Below are 19857 nucleotides of genomic sequence, written 5' to 3'. Positions count from 1 at the left end.
GAAAAGAGCACGAGAGGTGATGTATTGGCCAAGAATCAACAATGATATAGCAAATGAAGTGTCAAACTGCACAATATTAACCAAGCAATCCTGCAGAACCACTAAAGCCACACCCAGCACCATACAGACCTTACCAGAAGGTAGGCACTGACCTATTCAAATGTCAAGGGAAGGACCATCTTGTAGTCACAGACTGTTACTCCCTGTATCCAGAAGTGTGTAGAATGAACTCTATCAATTCAGATGCTGTAATTACAGTTATGAAAGCCATATTCTCCAGACATGGCATGGCAAATGATATCTTCACATACAATGGACACCAGTTTTGCAATTCAAAGTTCCAACATTTTTCAAAAGATTAGGACTTTGTACATACCATGTCAAGTCTGCATTTGTAGTTAAAATGGTCTAGTTGAAAAATCAGTACAGAGAGTGAAAAGACTGATGAACAAGGCAAAAGACAGTGGAATGGACTTCTACCAGAGCATGCTAGTATACCGCACAACACAGCTTGAGTTTGCTATGCTACCACCACAACTCTTCATGGGACCCAGACTAAGATCAAATCTACACATTCAGGAGAACTTCCTAAAAATAAAAGAGGGGGATAAAGTGAGTAATTTCAAAGAACAACAGAAAGAAAAGAGGAAAAAAAACCTATCGGAACTCCACACTGGTGACCAAGTAAGGCTAAAAGTCCAAACAAACTTATGAACTCAGAAGGGAACTGTCCTTAGTGAAGTCCAGACAAGATGACACACCATTCAGACTGATGAAGGTGCTGTTCTGTGAAGAAATTATCGAGAACTTCAAATGGGTCCAGCCACAGTTGATGGAAAGACGGATACTGTTGAACAACCTGAATACACATCTGAGAAGACATCATTTGAGGCAATAACTTAGATTCAGGGACAATCAATCAGGAGATCATCAAGACATGTGAATTCCCCTAAGAGACTCACTGAGAAAACTTAAAGACTCCTGATATAGAATGAAATAGTGCTATCTTATTTGCTCTTCAAGTTTTATTGTATGTAAATGTGAACACTGAAAACAAGTTTAAAAAATGTTAACAATGTTGATTATAATGAAAATTTTTGTTCCTGGTGTTAAAGTTAAAATTGCAGACTTATACAAAGAAAATCTATTAGTTAAAAATAAGCTACTTTTGTTTTAAGAAAGGGAAATGTAATGATAGTGACCATGTTTGCATTTGCTACTACCAAGGTTTTAAGGATCATAATTCATGTCTGAATAGACTTGGCTGCCTGCAGGAGATCACACAGATGGAGAGACTGCTGTAAGAGAGATCTATAATGGAGGATTGCAGCTTCTTGGGATGCCTCATGTTGCTGTTTACAACAAATTTAGAGTAAAGAACCTTTTCCTTCATCCATGTGTTATCTAAGAACTCACACACATGAATACAAGATGAAACATTTCCCTCTACCATTATCAACTCAGCCCTTACCCTCATATCCTCTATTACTCATACATCTGCCCTGGCCCCTTGCATCGCCATGCGCAGCAAGACCAGGATTATCCATGTCATCACCTACGACCCCATCAACCTCCACATCCAACATATCATCCTCCACCATTTCTGCCACCTACAACATGGTCTCACTGCCAGACACATGTTTCCTTCTCCTTTCCTGTACTCCTTCCACAGAGGCTGCTCCCTCCATGCCTCCCTTACTTCACACCAGTCGCCCCCCCAGCACCTACCTATGTGACCAAAGAAGTTGCTGCATTTGCACCCACATCTCCACTCTCACTACCATAGGGGGCCTTGAACCATCTTTCCAAGTGAAGCAACACTTCATTTGCGTATCTGCAGTGATCATCTTCTGTGTCCAGTGCTCCCGTTGAGGTCTCCTCTGAATTGGATAGACTGAGTGCAGCCTGGAAGATTGCTTTATTGAGCACCTTAGCTCTGTCCACTACAATAGCAGGGATCTCCCAATGGCCTCCCATTTCAATTCCACACCTCATTCCCTTGCTGACATGTCGGTCCATGGTCTCATGCACTGCCAGTCAGGGACCACCCGCAAATTGAAGGAACATCTCATATTCCATCTTGGCCCTCATCAACTGCATGGCAATAACATGGACATCTCTTGTTTTGCTCCTGATATTGTCCTGAAACAGGAAGTCTACTTCCTTCTCCAGGGATGCTGACTAACCTTCTGAATGTTTCCAAGTTTTCTGTTTTTTTTTCTCTCAGATGTCTAGCATCTGCAAATTGTTTTGTTTTGTTCAACAAGGGTCAATTTCCCATGTGGAAGACAGAGTACCTGCTCTTTTACTCATCCCTTCCAACCAATCCAGGGATCTGAGTAGTCCATCCTGGCTCTTCTTCCAAGCATGTCACAATATGATCTCCCCTATACTGTAAACAATAAATACTGATTGGATGCTGAATTTGTAGAGAACCTCAAAGTGATAACCTAAATTTACAGTTGTCAATTTAATTATCCTCCTTTTTTTCACATTTCAGATTTCAGATTTATTGTCAGAGTACATACATGACATCACATACAACCCAGAGATTCCTTTTTTCTGTGGGTGAGGCAGAATTACCACATACTGGTAGTTCAAAAAGAAACTGTACCTGGTGTATATATGTAAACAAACAAATAACTGTAAACAAATAATGAATGTAAACAAACTGACTGTGCAATTTTGAAAGAATAAAAAACTCTCTAAAGTGCTCAAGTAAAAATCCTTAAGTGAGTCACTGATTGAGTCTTTTGTTAAGGAGTCTGATGGTGGAGGGTTAGCAGCTGTTCCTGAACCTGGTGGTGTGAGTCTTGAGGCATCTATACCTCTTTACTGATGGCAGCAGTGAGAAGAGAGTGTGTTCTGATTGGTGTAGATCCTTGATGCAGTGTTCCCTGGAGATGTTCTTAATAGTCAGGAGATATTTACCTGTGATGCCCTGGGTTGTGTTCACTACCTTTTGCAGGGTTTTATGCTAAGGGGTATTGATGTCCCCATCCCAGACTGTGATGCAGCTGGTCCACCACACATCTGTAAACATTTGGCAGGGTTGCTGGTGCCAATCCTCCACAAACTCCTGAGAAAGTAGAGGTGCTGGCATCCTTTGTTCATGATGCCATTAGTTTGTTGGGTCCAGGAAAGATCTTCCAAGGTAGTGACTTGCAAGAACTTAAATTTTCTCACCCTCTCCACCTCTGATTCCCAATGATCACTGGATTGTATACCTCTGGCTTTCCCTTCTGAAGTCAACAATCAGCTTCTTACGGTTGGTGACCTTGAGTACAAGGTTGTTGTTGGCACCATTCAGCCAAGTTTTCAATCTCAATCCTGAATGCTGACTCACTGCCTTTCTTTATGCAACCCACTACCATGGCATCGTTGATAAATTTGTAGATGGTGTTATTGCCATACTGAGCCACACAGTTGTAGGTGTAAATTGAGTAGAGCAAAGGGATAAGGATACAGCCCTGTGGTGCTCTGGTACTCTAGTACTGATGGAGATTGTGGAGAAGTTTTTCCAATCTTCATTGATTGTGGTCTGGAGGTGAGGAAATCCAATATCCATTTATAGAGTCGGGTGTTGAGCCCTTGGAGTTTGGTGATCAGTTTTGAGGGACGATGGTGTTAAATGCTGAACTGTATTCGATAAACAGCATCCTGATGAATGCATCTTTGCTGTCCAGGTGTTCCAGGGCTTTGCCTTCAACCAGTGAGATGGCATCCGCTGTAGACCTGTTGCTATTATAGATGAACTCAAATGTACCATATCACCATCAGACAGGAGCTGATATGCTTCAACACCAGTCTTTCAAAACACTTCATCACTGTTGATGTAAGTGCTGCTGGTCGATAGTCGTTAAGGCAGGTAACTACACTCTTCTTGGGCACCAGTATGATTAACACCTGTTTGAAACTGGTGAGTATTGTACCCTGCTGGAGTGATATATTGAAGGTATCCATGAATACATTGGTAAATTGTTCAACACAGATCTTTAATACTCAGTCATAAACTCTGTCCAGGCTGGATGCTTTCCTTGGATTCCCAATCTGACCTGTTTGTGACTTCCTGCATTGTCCCAAAGAATAGTACCTTATCACCTGCCTGGGAACATGACAGCCATGCAATGATTTCAAGTAACTTGCTTTCTCCTTATATCTGACATAGCTATTTCTGCTATTGGGTGTGATTTTAACTCAATTTTCTTCTCTCCACAAACACTGTTGATGTGTGGGCATTTTCAAGATTCTCTCTTAAGTTTCAAATTCTGCAACAGTTTTGACTGGATTTCACATCTTTTACCTATGTTTTTGTTGCTCTCAACTTCAGTATGTAGTATGCTGAAGGGTCTTCAATCTCAGTGTTAAATCAGTTTCTCTTTCCATAGATGTAGCTTGACCTCTTGATTTAAAAAAAAAATTACAATATGTGCAGTTTTTGCTTTGCTGTTAATCTGTATTTGTTGATCATAACACTATTTTGGTTTTTAATTATTAAAGGCTACCAGAGTATCATGTAACATCAAATTATCCGAAAGAATAAATAATTTTTGTTTTAGTTTTCCTTGGGGGGAGGTGAGTGCTGCTCTGAATGGGGGAAGGGGGTGAGTGCTGCTATGAATGATGTGTGTATATATTGTACACAGCAGTGAAACCCCAATTTAGTGCGACATTTCTTTTTTTGCGATGCAATTATTTGGACCCCAAATTATAGCATTATAATGGGGTTCCACTGTACAACAGAATTACTGATGAAAATTAATCAAGGTAAGTGTGGTATGACAGAAAAGCTTTCATTTTAATTTAAATGTTAAATCATTGTTCAATGTTCATGGATAACTTCTATTCCTAAAAAAAGTCACAGAACATTAACAGTACAAAATTGACTGCTGTAAAAATAATTTACTCAAGCATAACTGTGTAACAATGTATACTGTCCTTAAAGTTTATTTTTTTGTTTCTTTTTAGAACCATGTGCTCGATGTGTAACTAAATAATGCAGGAATATGTTGGTTAATTCATTTTTGTACATATATTTTATGAACTCTACTTCCATAGCCATGGTAAGGGCATCAGTAGTAGACTGAAAAATATAAGACTGGCACTTCAGTGATTGCAAATTTCTATTGCAGACTGTGGTGGACTACAGGTTCAAGGTTACGATTCATCAAATGCCAAGACTACAATTGTACCTTGGAGACTGGCATAGAACAGAAAGTCTGTCCAATGACAGATCATCATGCTTATCAATATAGTCGGAAAAATATGGAACATCCATTATATTTTCAGATATTCCATTTTGGTTAAATTCAAACTAACTCAATTCATTCTATGCAATTAAAATAATGGCTTCTTAATTGCCATGAATATCCTGTGGTTACATGACACATTTGGAAGGATGGCTGCTGCTTTCCCAACTCCAGGAACCTGGGTTCAGTCCTGACCTTGTTATATGTGGAGAGTTTGCATGTTCTTCCTCTGACCCCATGGGTTTACTCTGGTACTTCACTTTCTTCCCACATCATAAAGGCAATGGAACCAAATAATGATGTTGATGGGCATGTGATAGGGCACAGAGGAATGAATGAAGAGGGAAAAAGATAGCTAAAATTTCTCTACTAAAGCCAGCATGGTCTCAAAGGACCAAATGACCTTCATCCATATTATAATATTCAAGATGTTTCAAAGTTCCTGGTATATTGGGATAAAGTGAATAATGGGATTCAAGACTACACTTTTTTTAAAAAGTAAAATATTAAATAGAGGTTAATAAACTCTGAGCTTCAGGCAATCACAAGATTTTCTGCTTATTCAAAACCAACTTGAAAAGACCTCATTTCCATATTTTTGTACAAATTTACATGCTACATGGATGGACTTGTAGAATGCTTTACATCAGCTTAGTTTTTCCTGTAGCAGCTTTCTCCACAGTTGGAATGACCATACTATTGCCTGCAGTTGTGAAAGCTGCCAAGGTTTCTCACTCAAAGTGAAAAATACGGCAGATGCTGAAAAACTGAAATTAAAAAAAACAGGAAATATTGAAGCTTATCAAAGATCAACCTGAAATCTCAAATCTATTTTCATTACATCAAATTCAAAAGCATTGAAGAACTATTAATAAGGTATGTACGACATTAATATATAAAATCATTTAAAAAATCTTAAAATATATTAAAAACAAAATTAAATAATTAAAATTAATACAGAGTCCAAAAACATGACTTAACTTACTTTGACAAATGCCCAGCGTATTGTATGGAACTATGGGCAAAACCCACCAAAATTGGGACCATAATTAAAAATAAAACTGTCATTGACAGTTTTATTCCAATTTTTTAAATCATTCAATTATCTTTATGTTGATCTGATATCACTAATTTGCTGAAGAAGTATAATTAATTCATGTTTCACTTCCATGTTAATTCAGAATTTATTTTCAAATAACTGAAATAAAGTTTTAATTGCATTCTGCTATCAACCTCAATAAAAATGAAATGTTCAGAAAAAAAATATTCAAAAATGACTGCCTCATAATCAAGATGAATTTTCATTAATATGGATCTTCTAGTTCCCTGTCCCAATATAGAAGTTGATAGAATCAGCATGCATAAAATATCATGGAAATAGAATGTTTGGATCTGGCCTGCTTGCTGTTCCCCAATTCACCTTACTCTTTGGCCTAATACAACAATCTATATCAACATTTCTTTCTATATTTTCCAATGATTAAATGTTCAAAATGCATTTCTCCAGAAAATCAGATGGAGAGGTTTTACTGCAAGTTCAGAATAAATTTATTTTGCAAGTTAGGGAGGATATGTTAGTTTTTTTTTATAGGACAACATCAGAAAAGACCATCACCGTGGTGCAGATAATCGTAGAAGGGTGTGAGGAGGTGGCAATTTGCTCTAAGCTTGGGAGCACCCAGACAATGCACTAGCCTAATCACCTCTTGTACCACAGATGGCCCCAAGCCACTGAGAAGTGTAGGGTAATCAAGAGCATTGCAAAGTTGGGCTGAAATTTTATCGAATAACAAGGCTCTAATCCGTGAACATAAGAGGCATTCTCCACAAAGTTGATCTTTGCAAACTGAGGCTGGCCGATGCACTGCACAAGACATCAATGTCACAGTTTTGATTGACACCTCATGGCTGATCCTGATTCTCAGTGTTTCTGTAAGTTATGCCAATGCTCATAGTTTGCTGCTGTTTTCTGGCAGCAGGGTGGATGGCAGGGTTAGCATAACAGCCGGCATGATTAGCGTGGCAGTTACTACATAGCCACCACATTGTCTGTAAGGAGTTGGAATGCTCTATTCATGTCCGCATGGGTTTTCTCCAGATGTTCCTGTCTTCTCCTAAGTTCCAAAGACCTACAGAATTAGTAGGTTAATTGGTTACATGCGTGTATTTTGGTGGAGAAGGCTTGTGGCCCACTCCACCCATATATAATTATCCCTAAAAAGTTTATGAAGTCTGTGATATCTGTCTCTGAGGGCGACAACAGAACATCATTCAAGAGGGTGAACCCAAGGATTTATATAAAGTAATTAGGGATTTTTTGTGGAAAGGAAAATGTCCTAGGGTGGCGTTGAAAAAATTGATGTGGGATTTTCAATTTGGAGGGTTACGGCTACCTAACTTTCAATTTTATTATGAAGCAGCTCAATTCAGGCAATCACAAGATTTTCTGCTTAGCGCATTAATGGCCACACAAGATACGCCTAGTTGGGCACAGATAGAATTGGCAGTTATTTCTGAAAAATTTTCGAATGAATTTTTATTTCGATGGAATAAAAATTTGTTACGAACTTATGATGTACCAATATTGAAACATTTAATAAATTTATGGACAAGTAAATTACATAAAATGGGATTGAAAAATAAGTGGTCGGGAAGATTACCATTATATAATAATCAACTTGTTCCTTTCACGGTATCTAATACTATTTTGAAACAATGGGAGGAGAAAGGAATACATAATTTATCTGACTGTTTTTTAGAAGGTCATTTTTGTTCTTTTGTAGAATTGCAAAAGAGATTTGATATAAGTGGTCATTCTATATTTGTGTATTATCAGTTAAGATCTATTGTAAAACAGGTATGCGGTCGTCAAATGAATTTACTGTCTGAAACTGATTTTGAGAAATATGTGCTCTCATTTCCAAAAAAGGGTTATATATCAGGTTTGTATCATATTTTGTTGGAAAGTGAAAGTAAAATAGATTGGGATAAAGATAAAATGAAATGGGAAAAAGATTTAAGTTTAACAATAACTGAAGAAGATTGGTCTGAAATCTGCCGTAATAGTGTTCGAAAATTGATTAATACTAGATTGGCGATGATTAATTATAGTTTTATACATCAATTATATTTAACACCCGAAAAATTTAAAAAAATTGGTTTTAGTAAGTCAGATCTTTGTTTTCGTTGTGATCAGGTTTCTGGTACTTTTTTACATGCTGTTTGGTTGTGTGATCGGTTACAACAATTTTGGAATGGTATTCAATCTGTATTTAATAATCTATATAATCTTCATATTGTATTAGACCCTGATATATTTTTATTCGGGAATATGCGACCGTTGATTGATTTAGAATTAGATAATTACCAGATCTCTTTTATTTACTTAGCGCTGGCAGTGGCCAAGAAATGTATAGCGATTACTTGGAAGAATAGAAATGTATTGTCTTTAGATAGGTGGTATTCAGAGATGAAGTTTTGTTTGGTTATGGAAATAACATCTTTTTCTATACAAGATAAGATGTCTTTTTATGAGTTAAAGTCGACCCCATTTATTGATTATATACAATTTAAATAAGTTTGAATTAATCAATGTTTTTTCTTTAAAAAAACTTTTATTATATATTTTTTCTATATATATGTTTTCTTTTTTTCTTTCTTTTTTTCTTTTTTTTTCTTTTTTTTAGTTTTTTTATTATTAGTTGTTTTTTTTCATTTAAGTTCTTTTTGTTTTTGTTTTTTCATATATATTCTTATATAATAATTTTTTTTTGGATTAATAATAAATACTTAATTATTTTTTTTGTTTTTTAAAATATATATATCGATCTTTTTTTAAGATATATATTTTTTATTTTTTAAAATTATACTAATGGTATTAATTCTTCACTCTTTATCGTGGGGGTGTGGAGGGGGGGTTTAGGGGTTAAAAATAGTTTTTTTTTAGTCTTAGTTTTTAGTTGTTAGGGGGAGATGCTGAGATTGGTATTCTATTAACTATGTTACTTTGTACTTGTATTACTTTATTTTGTATTTTTTCTGTACGTGAATTACTTACTTTCTTCATATGTTAAAATTAATAAATAAAGTTTTGAAAAAAAAAAAGAGGGTGAACCCTCACAAGGTGTTAGGCCATGATGGAGTACCTGGCAGTGTACTGAAAATCTGCACCAACCAACTAGCCGTAGAGTTCACGGAATTTTCAATCTCTCATTGCTGCAGTCAGAGGTTTCCACCTGCTTGAAAAGGCCATCAATCATCGTGATGCCCAAGAAGGGCAGTGGGAGCTGCCTCAACAACTACTGCCCAGTAACACTAACTTCTACTATGATGAAATGCTTTGAGAGTCTGGTCATGGCCAGAATTAACATGTATCTAAGTAAAGATCGGAAAAAAACCCACTGTAATTCCCCCATCGTCACAATTGCTCCACAGTAGATGCAATATCTCTGGCTCCTCACTCAGCTCTGGATCGCCTCAAAGACAACAGTTGATACATACTGCTGATCTTCATCAACTACAGCTCGGCCTTCAATACAATTATTTCCTCAGTGCTGGTCAAGAAGCTACAAACTCTGGGTCTCTGCACCCCACTCTGCAACTGGATCCTTGACATTCTCATCGAAAGACCACAGTCAGAATGAATTGGAAACAATCTCTCCTCTTCATTGATCATCAACACCGGCACACCCCTAGGATGTGTGCTTAGCCCACTGCTCTACTCATTATACACCCAGGACTCTGTGGCCAGGCAGATTTCCAATGCCATCTACAAGTTTGCTGATGACACCACAGTTGTCGGCAGAATCACAAATGGCAATGAGGAAGCGTACACAAGGGAGATAGATCAGCTTATTGAGTGATGATATGACAACAATTTTGCTCTCAACATCATCAAAACCAAGGAGATGATTGTGAACTTCAGATGGGAGTCAGGGGAACATGACCAAGTCCTTATTGAGGGCTCAGTCATGTGGAAGGTCAAGAATTTAAAATTCCTGGGTGTCAACATCTCCAAGGATCTGTCCTGGGGCAGCCATGTTGATGCAATCACAAAGAACTCGGCCTGCAACATCACAGGCACCAGACTTCACTCCATTAAGCACATCTACATGAGGCAGTGTCTTAAAAAAGCAGCCTCTATCCTCAAAGATCCCACCACTCAGGCTATGCTCTCTTCACTCTGCTACCATCGAACAAAAGGTACAGGAGCTTAAAGACGAGCACTCAACTGCACAAGGACAGCTTCTTCCCCACTGCCATCAGATTCCTAAATAATCAATGAACTGCCTAACTTTTTTGTGCACAATTATTGTTATTATTTTTTTATATAGTAATGTCTTAAGATGGTTATAATATGAATATTTGTACTCTAATGCTGCCATGAAACATCGAATGTCATGATAATAAATCTTGATTCTGATTTAAAGGACCTGCTACCTTGGTGTATTTTTAATTCAAAGAAAATGTACACTGCCTAACTAATGACATTTTCACTGTAGGTGAGCAAACACCAGCTGTGTTAAGGTGAACTGTACACAAAATATGGGCAGGCCAATTTCCTAATCAATATAATTTCACCTGGAAATAATTTCCAGTGCCTGCCACATTGACCATCGCCAGTGGGCTGATATCGCCTCAATATCGTGCATCTTGGCACCTCACAGTTCGGCGGGCAGCAACCTCCTTTGAAGAAGACCGCAGAGCCCACCTCACTGTCAAAAGACAAAGGAGGAAAAACCCAACCCACCAATTTTCCCTTGCAACCGCTGCAACCGTGCCTGCCTGTCCCGCATCGGACTTGTCAGCCACAAACGAGCCTGCAGCTGACGTGGACATTTACCCCCTCCATAAATCTTCGTCCGCGAAGCCAAGCCAAAGAGAAAAGAAAGACAATTTCCAGTACATTGTGCATAATATGTCTTCATTTTCCACACTTTTCTTGCTGACTGGCATTTGAGCTTTCTCCAAGCAAGCTATCATATAAGAGTCAATTTTAAGTTGTTCTGTTCTCTGTGCAGGTTGCCACTTGAGCTTTATAATTCCAAATGACTCCCTCCTTAAGAGTCACTCAGAATTTGATGTCATTTTTATTTCTAACGGAATTCTCTATCCAAATGGTATCACGACGGACAACAAATGAGACACGTTTGTGGTCTACTGTTTATTTGCTGCTGGCTTTGAGAGAAGAAGGAACATTACTGGAAGATGATGTGGCGATAAAGAGAAGAGGAGAGTGTGTAATTACCAAAGGAGAAAAACTGATCACTCTTGGTCAATCTACAGCAACTGCTCCTGAAAAGCAGGAGGTAGTTTCGAATAACCTTGAGCTCCTCCCACAGGGTCTAGAATGATCCCCAGTTCCTTGCCCAGTGCAGAACAGCCGAGCAGCATGGATGTGATCTGTTCATTCAACTTCAGTCTTTTGGAATTATCTTTTTTTTTTTAGCTTTAGTTCTATAATGGAGCAGATCCTGATGCCAGAGGAGCTGGAAATCAATCCTCAGTCACCTGAGGCATCTCCCAACCGAACTCTGTCTATGCTTTTTCGAGGCATTCCTGCAGGTTTCTTCAGCCACTGAGTGGTCGGAGTTCAACGGATTATAGGTACTGAGTCACCACCCTGGTGTACTCAATGATCAGGGACACCATAACATTTCAGGAGGCCATGAACAATCTAAAGGGCCAGTACCTACGAAAGATTAACAAAGTCTACAGCAGGCATTTCAGGGGGACCCAAAAGTAGTGACCCTGGGAATCAAATCGCTGAGTTCCTCCCTGTGACGCCCTGAAGGCCTTGACCCAATGCAGATAAAAGCATTATGTCATCAATCATCTGGGCAAGGTGAGTGGAAGCAGCACCAAATCTCATCCATCAACAAATAAATCACTGCATTCATTCACTTGCCACTATTCTATCATCACATGCATCCCTACCTTTCAAAAATCTACCCTTCACTGTCTGTAACCAGTTCTCGAATCACCTACTGCGTTCCACCTACCCTTTATCGCCCTCCCCCCCCATCGCACCAGCCAGTGTGTGTGAATGTGCGTGCATGTTTGTGTGTGCACCTGTAGACAAGGAATTGGACACTGACTTTAGCAGGCCACAGTCATTTCTGCTGTACATTCAGGACAAGTAAAAATTGGCCAAGTAAATTTAAAATTGGGATTAATGCTTGTGCAATTCAGGAGTAGATTAGGTTGCCACTTAGTCTATGCCAGGGATGGCCAAGTCTGCTTAACATAAGAGCCACAAACAATAAACTTTGGAAGTTTGAGAGCCGGAATCACGTGATCGCAACCATGCTGTCTAAAACTACCATTGTGAGCAGTGGCTGGTATGATTCCTGTCTCAGCCTCCATACTGTATATGCTGTTGTATAGGACGACGATGTACAGGACGACCCTGGAATTTCCACCTAAAATGTTGGTTATGAGTGATACCCTTTCAAAAATGCATCCCCCCCAAAAAAAATCTGATACTTACTGCTGACCAGTGGATGCTGTTAAAAGTATATCACAATATTTTAATAACAATTATTACTTAAAGGTTTAAATTTTATTTGAATAATGTAAAATAAACCGCTGTCGGTTTCAGTGACAGGCCACTTAAAGCCAGTACAAAGCCGACAGCACTGAGATAGGGCGGATGGATCCCACGGAGGAGCGCTGAGACTTCGCAAATAACTAACGGGGCATGAGCAAGATTACATTGGAGCCAGCAAGAAGATGCAGCGGAGTTGCAACTTCATTGTCAAGGTAAGAATTTTAGACTCTTTGTATAGGACGACCCAATTTAAGATGAAAATTTGAAGTTTAGTCGATCGTCCTATTCAATGGCATATACGCTACTGTTGCGAGCCACATATTATATGTCAAAGTGCCACATGTGGCTCGTGAGCCGCTGTTTAGCCACCCCTGATCTATGTTTATATTCTCTGAAAAGTAAGGAGATCACATGTCAAGTTTCTACACAATTATGTTTTAAAATCTCAGGAGAAACCAAAGTGCTTACAACTAATACATTATTACTTAACTCTCAGTTATTGTTGAAATTCTTTGGCTTGGCTTCGCGGACGAAGATTTATGGAGGGGGTAAAAGTCCACGTCAGCTGCAGGCTCGTTTGTGGCTGACCAGTCCGATGCGGGACAGGCAGACACGGTTGCAGCGGCTGCAGGGGAAAATTGGTTGGTTGGGGTTGGGTGTTGGGTTTTTCCTCCTTTGCCTTTTGTCAGTGAGGTGGGTTCTGCGGTCTTCTTCAAAGGAGGTTGCTGCCCGCCAAACTGTGAGGCGCCAAGATGCACGGTTGGAGGCGATATCAGCCCACTGGCGGTGGTCAATGTGGCAGGCACCAAGAGATTTCTTTAGGCAGTCCTTGTACCTTTTCTTTGGTGCACCTCTGTCACGGTGGCCAGTGGAGAGCTCGCCATATAACATGATCTTGGGAAGGCGATGGTCCTCCATTCTGGAGACGTGACCCATCCAGCGCAGCTGGATCTTCAGCAGCGTGGACTCGATGCTGTCGACCTCTGCCATCTCGAGTACTTCGACGTTAGGGATGAAAGCGCTCCAATGGATGTTGAGGATGGAGCGGAGACAACGCTGGTGGAAGCGTTCTAGGAGCCGTAGGTGATGCCAGTAGAGGACCCATGATTCGGAGCCGAACAGGAGTGTGGGTATGACAACGGCTCTGTATACGCTTATCTTTGTGAGGTTTTTCAGTTGGTTGTTTTTCCAGACTCTTTTGTGTAGTCTTCCAAAGGCGCTATTAAAGAATAGAGAATTCACAATTGTTGATAAAAAGGACCGGCTTTAAGAGCAGCTTAGATAGCATATACCTTTTGTCTTTTTTTTTATCATTTGAAACAAACAAAGTGCAGAAATGACTGAAAAATTAAAATAATTATTTTTCCTTCATTAACCTTACTAAAATATTCAATCACAGTTTTAGATTTACCTCCATTTCCTTGTTGGTAACATAGGTCAGGGCTCATTTCACATAATTTATCTTAATTTCTGAGTGTTAAATCTGCATGGAGTCATTTGAGAATATTAAGATACAATCAGCATCCATCCAACACAGATGTTATGAAAGGATGCATAGAAGAAGTTTTAAGAAAATGTCCTGAAGCTTGGATGTTATCGAATGTGAGTGTTGAGACATTAACTCACCTTTGAAAATAGAGTGAGAGCACAAGACTGCAGAGAAATATTTGCAGTAAGGGCATTGTTAGCTGAGGTAGAATGAGAATATATTTGAATATACTCTGAAATTAGGATATATGAGAATATATTTGAATATATTCTAATATATCCTAATTTCAGAGTATAATCTTCCAAAGTGTCAGCTAAGATATCCCAAATTTAAATCTCTTTAATCTAATAAAACAATCTCTGTGGCTGTCACTCTATGCAGTTTTAATTTGTTGATAGAACAGATAAACATTTTGCATAGCTTCGCATTAAGACTTTCATAATGGTGAATAATAAAGCATTTACTGTATAATTGTACAAAGATATATAGAGATATAAAAAAATGTATGAAGATACAAAATCTTAAAAAAGATACACAATCTTAAAGAAAAATTCAAAGAAATTTTTCCGTGCTCAGGCTTCCTTCACATCTTATGGAATAAGAGGCAACCTGTTAGCCTGGGCAGATATTATGACATATTACATCATAGTCTCTATAGTAACACTATAAACAATAGTCTCCTAAAGAGACAGGAACAAAATTAACTAAGAATCGAAAACACAAGGTTTTAACCTTTACAGAGAATGACCCTGCATGTGATTCACTCACACAATGAGCTAAGTGTTTCACTGTGAGTAATTTCAGAAGCACAGCTTGCTGACCTCCAATAATTTCTCCCTCATGAAGAGGTATGATCATTGATCGCTATAGCTGTTGCTGGATGTTAGAGTGCAGCTTGGGCACTGATTACAATAAAGTAGCCTCGTGTAAGGAATGGGCATCCTTTTCTAGATGCTAACCATACCAGCATAAAAGAGGAGGATAACCAAAGTTGCCCTTTACTCATGGAGCCATCTAATGTTAAGGTGCACAGGTAATGAGATAAATTGCTCATTGAAAATATTCAGTTTGATGCCCTGAAGACCTTAACCCAATGCAGATAAAAGCATAATGTCATCAATCACCAGGGAAAGGTGAGTGGGAGCAGCACCAAATCTCATCCACCAACAAATAATCCACTGCATTCATTCACTTGGCACTATTCTATCATCACATGCATCCCTACCTTTCAAAAATCCAGCTATTCACCAATCACAGAAATATCACACACACAACACCCTCACCAACACTGTTTCCAGTCTCTTGCAGGATATTTTGGCTTGCACCTGTCACAGCAGATTAGTAATGGGCGTGGCTGGGCTCCCACTGACTCCCCCGATTGCTGACTCAGCATCTGTGGCTCATGAGGAATGGATCTCTTCGAAAGTGTCCGGATGTAATCCCCCTCTCAAATTCCACTTTCCCTTCAGCACACAAGCCATCTGCCTTATTCAATGCAAAAATGTTCCTTTTTTACCTCTTCCCTTCCCATGTGTCAAATTCATATAACTTTAATTATTGGTGGTTCCAGCTGGTGAGCAGCATGAACATACGAGGAAGATAATGCATTATTACATGTGAAATTCATGCACACCAGCTCAGATTCTTGGGCTTCACAAGCAATGAAGGATGGATTAAATCAGAACTGCCATGGGGTCAGAAACAGGCTCTTTGGCTCAATTCATCCATTCCAACAAAACTGCTGCATCCTAGTTTGTCGGTGTTTGGCCTGTTTTCCTCAACCATTCCTATCCATGTTCCTGTCCAAATGTTTTTTTTAAGCTTTGTGATTGCACCTGGCTTTACCACTTCCTCTGGTGCTTGCTCCACAACCTCACCACTCTCTTATTTGAAAAATGTATTCCTCAAATCCCCTTTAAATCTTTCCCTTCTCATCTTAAATCTCTAGCCACTAATCTTAGATTCACCTTTTCTGGGGAAAGAAAACAATTATTGTGCAACTTACCTATAGAACCATAGAACACAACAGCACAGAAGCAAGGCCTTTGGCCCATCTAGTCCATGGTGAACTGCTAGTCCCATGGACCTGTACCATAAAATCTATGTCCCTCAAGATTTTATAAATCTGTATGGATTATCCTTTGCTCCAGGAAATACAATCCCTGTCTAAACCCTCCCTGTAACTCAAGCTCGCCACTTCAATCAACATTGTATGGTGAACAGAACTACTCACAAAAATTCAAGTGCTACCTCACCAATGTCTTGTTATGCCATGATATGCTGTTCCAACACCTGTGCTCAATGCCAGAACAATGAAGGCAAGCATACTGTATGTCTTCTTCATCATCCTCATCAATACATGGAGATTAAGAAGCAGTGAGAGAATTGCAACTACACCCAGAGGAATGGATACACTGGCAGTCCAAATGCAGAGTTACTTGCCTCAGGCAAGTGCCTGCTGATCTCCAGGGATGCCAGCATTCATGTCAGACCGACATTTTTGTCGGTTAGCTGGCCAGGTCAGACTGCTGTTGTTAATGGTAATAGGATTAAGTCTGAAATGGAATAATTAATCCCAGAATTCCTCACATCACATTTATGACAATCTGCAACTTCCTCTACTGAGAGTGAATAAATAAGACAGGCACTAAGCAAATGTTGAAGGTAAATTTGTGAAGGAATGGAAGATTGATTGGATACATACAATTGTGTCCTTGGCCAATTTCATTGGATCTTCATGAATCGTGAACATGAGAATTAAGGACCTGTTACAAAATGGTGGTGCATTTAGTGTAGTGGTCAGGTCAACATTTTGCAGCACCAACGACCCATAGGTAATTTTTTGCCTTCTGGAAGCTTAAGTTGAGTTATGTCAAGGAAACTGCCTCTTCCTCTACTGCTGGCATGGTGAGAGTGACCAGCATTGTTGAGCCTCTCCATATTTTGCTGCTGCTCTAAATACTGGAGCTTCTTGTTATTGTTCATTTTCCTCATTCTGTCAGCTTCAGTTTCACAGTATAAACAGCATCAATATTGGCGTGTCCGAGATGAGCTATAAGATCTACCTATAAGGTGGCTCTTCCAAAATTGGGCAAATATTGTTCAAATTTAAGCGAAACCTTCTCTGAAATTTGATGCATGAATTCTCATTGTAATTTAGCTTTACAAACTTTACAAACTCAGGGACACAAAAATCAGTCTGCCAAGCTGTGCTCTTCCCCTTCATCCCCAACCCTATCCCTTTATTCAGTGTCTGCCTTTTTCTTGCTATTTCTGACAGTTTCAGCCCAAGATGTTGACTATTTTCTTTTATTGATGCTGATTTGTTAATTTCCTCAAGCATTTAGTGACAACGTATCAGGATTCTGGTGAGTCAAAGAAGGGAGGCATTTGCTCTACAAAAAAAATATGTCTTCAACTTTCTGTCTCGATATGTCAGTGTGATACGCAGCCATCTCGTCATCTTCATCTTCATGCTGAGTTGCTGCCAAAGCCAGAACCATGTAGTATATACTGGGAGCAGGCGAATGGAGGGAAGCAAGATAGCATGTCGGCAACTAGATTGTTCTTCCTGGCAATGTGTTTTATCATAGTCATAAGCACTGAAATGTAGATTTGTCATTTTTTTATTGTGCTGACCGCAGATCTGACATCTTGGAGAAGGCAAAAGTCAATGGCTTGTGATCCGTGTAGACCGTGAACCCTCTGCCCTCTAGGAAATCGCAAATAATGGCATATGGCCACGTAGAGGGGCAACGAGCTCCCTGTCAAAAGCACTGTACTTTTGCTCCAGTGGTCTCAAATGATGAAGAAAGTTAGGGGTTTCCAGATACTGTTGATGAGCTGCTCCAGGACCCCGCTTACCGCAGTGCCTGATGCATCTACCATCAGAACCGTTAGCACATCAACCCTCAGGTTCATGAGCATAGTGTCTGTCACTAGCGCTCCTTTGGCACTCTCGAATGTGGCCTTGGCCTCATCATTCCATTTCAGTTCCTTGCGATGTCCGGACAAGAGTTTGAAAAATGGCTGCAGCTGGAACGAAATAATGGTAAACCTTAATCATGTCAACAAATTCCTGCAGGTCTTTATTGGTAGAGGGTCTTGGAAATTTGCAAATGACCTCGACATTGGAAGGTAGTGGAACCACTCTGTGCTGAGTGATATGGTGGCCAAGGAAATCGATTGATGTGAGGCCAAACTGGCATTTTGCCAGGTTGATCACTAACCCACGGTCATCTAGTTGCTGATATAGTTGATGGAGATGGGCCTGGTGCTGTTGTCGCATGCAGCTAGTGATAAGGATGTTGCCAAATAAATGAATAAGAAGTCCAGGCCCTGGGTAATTGTGTCCATTAAGCATTGAAATGCCTGGGGTGCATTTTTTAAATGAAAAGGCATACAGAGGAATTCAAATAGCCCAAAAGGATAATCAAGGCAGTCTTAGAAATGTCGTCTGGGTGAAATGGGATCTGATGGTATCCACGCAACAGTTCAATTGGAGAAAATCTTAGCACTGTGAAGAATCACAGAGAAATCCTATACATATTATGGAGAACCAGGTTGTGATCTGCCACAGAGATGTCGCTCAGATGCCAATAGTCCCCACAAGATCTCCACTCTCCAGACGCTTTAGGTACCATATGCCCAAGAGCTGTTGGAGCGGTGAACAATTCCCATTTCCTCCATGTGTCAGAATTCATCTTTAGCCAATTGCAATTTATCCAGAGGTAGACTGCACGCTCGAGCTTGAGTCAGAATATGGTACTGTGCTCCATGTATTTCTTGGGCCATTGAGAACTGAGGAGTAATAATGATGGGGAATTCCATTAGGATTCTGGTGTATTTATTGTCCAAGAGCATCACCAAGTCAAGGTGAGATGCGGACAATGCCAAGGGGTGCAAGGCAAGGGACTCAGAAGTCTTCAAATTAACTATGTGGCAACCTTTGAGATCTACTAAAAGGGAGTGTACTTGCAAAAAATCAACCCCCAGGTGTGGCTGTGATATATCAGCCATGGTGAAGAACCAGCTGAATCACAACTAACTGAAATTGAGTGGAATTGTCCATGACCCGTACGTCTAGATGCTGCTGTTGTTGGCACCCTTGAGAGGAAGGTCCTTCTTTCCTGAACGTGTCTGGGCCAGAGGAGGGAAACCCAGTACCCTCTGCTCCAGTGTTGTCCAAGAACCAATTGCCTGATTATCAATCCCAGAGGAAAAGCAGGTTGTTCTTGAGGCCAGCCATCACGGCCACTACCAACGGCTGGCCTTGGCATTTTCCGGGTGCATGCAGTGGGGATGTCAGTGGCAGTCTGCAGCTCTCCATCTCTGATCTTTATTGCACCGCTGCTCTGTTTGCACTGCGTCTGGTTGAGTCTGATGACACACCTCAATTCAGAGTGGACAGGGTTCGTTCCCTCTGCCGAGGCACCACCATGTGCCCAACCAAAAGTCAACCATGGTGCGGTGCTTATATCAGCATGGACTACTAAATGACGGGGATCATTAAAGTCTTTGTCTGCAAGCAGCAAACAGGTGTCTTCTGGCATTTGCTCGAGAAAAAGTTG

The 19857-nt window shown here is 39.9% G+C and overlaps 1 long non-coding RNA gene across 2 annotated transcripts in view; it reads left to right on the top strand.

Moving 5' to 3' along the window:
• LOC138756214 (uncharacterized) overlaps positions 1-5288 on the top strand; it is a 72657-nt gene extending 67369 nt beyond the window's left edge. For both annotated transcript variants that reach the window (XR_011352869.1, XR_011352871.1), the window contains exon 7: positions 5133-5288. This is a non-coding gene — a long non-coding RNA (uncharacterized lncRNA). The remainder of the gene's footprint in view (positions 1-5132) is intronic.
• The last annotated feature ends 14569 nt before the right edge of the window (positions 5289-19857 follow it).

Source organism: Narcine bancroftii, chromosome 3, assembly GCF_036971445.1.
Source record: "Narcine bancroftii isolate sNarBan1 chromosome 3, sNarBan1.hap1, whole genome shotgun sequence".
NCBI lineage: Eukaryota > Metazoa > Chordata > Chondrichthyes > Torpediniformes > Narcinidae > Narcine > Narcine bancroftii.
This window is presented reverse-complemented; position numbering and strand designations above follow the sequence as displayed.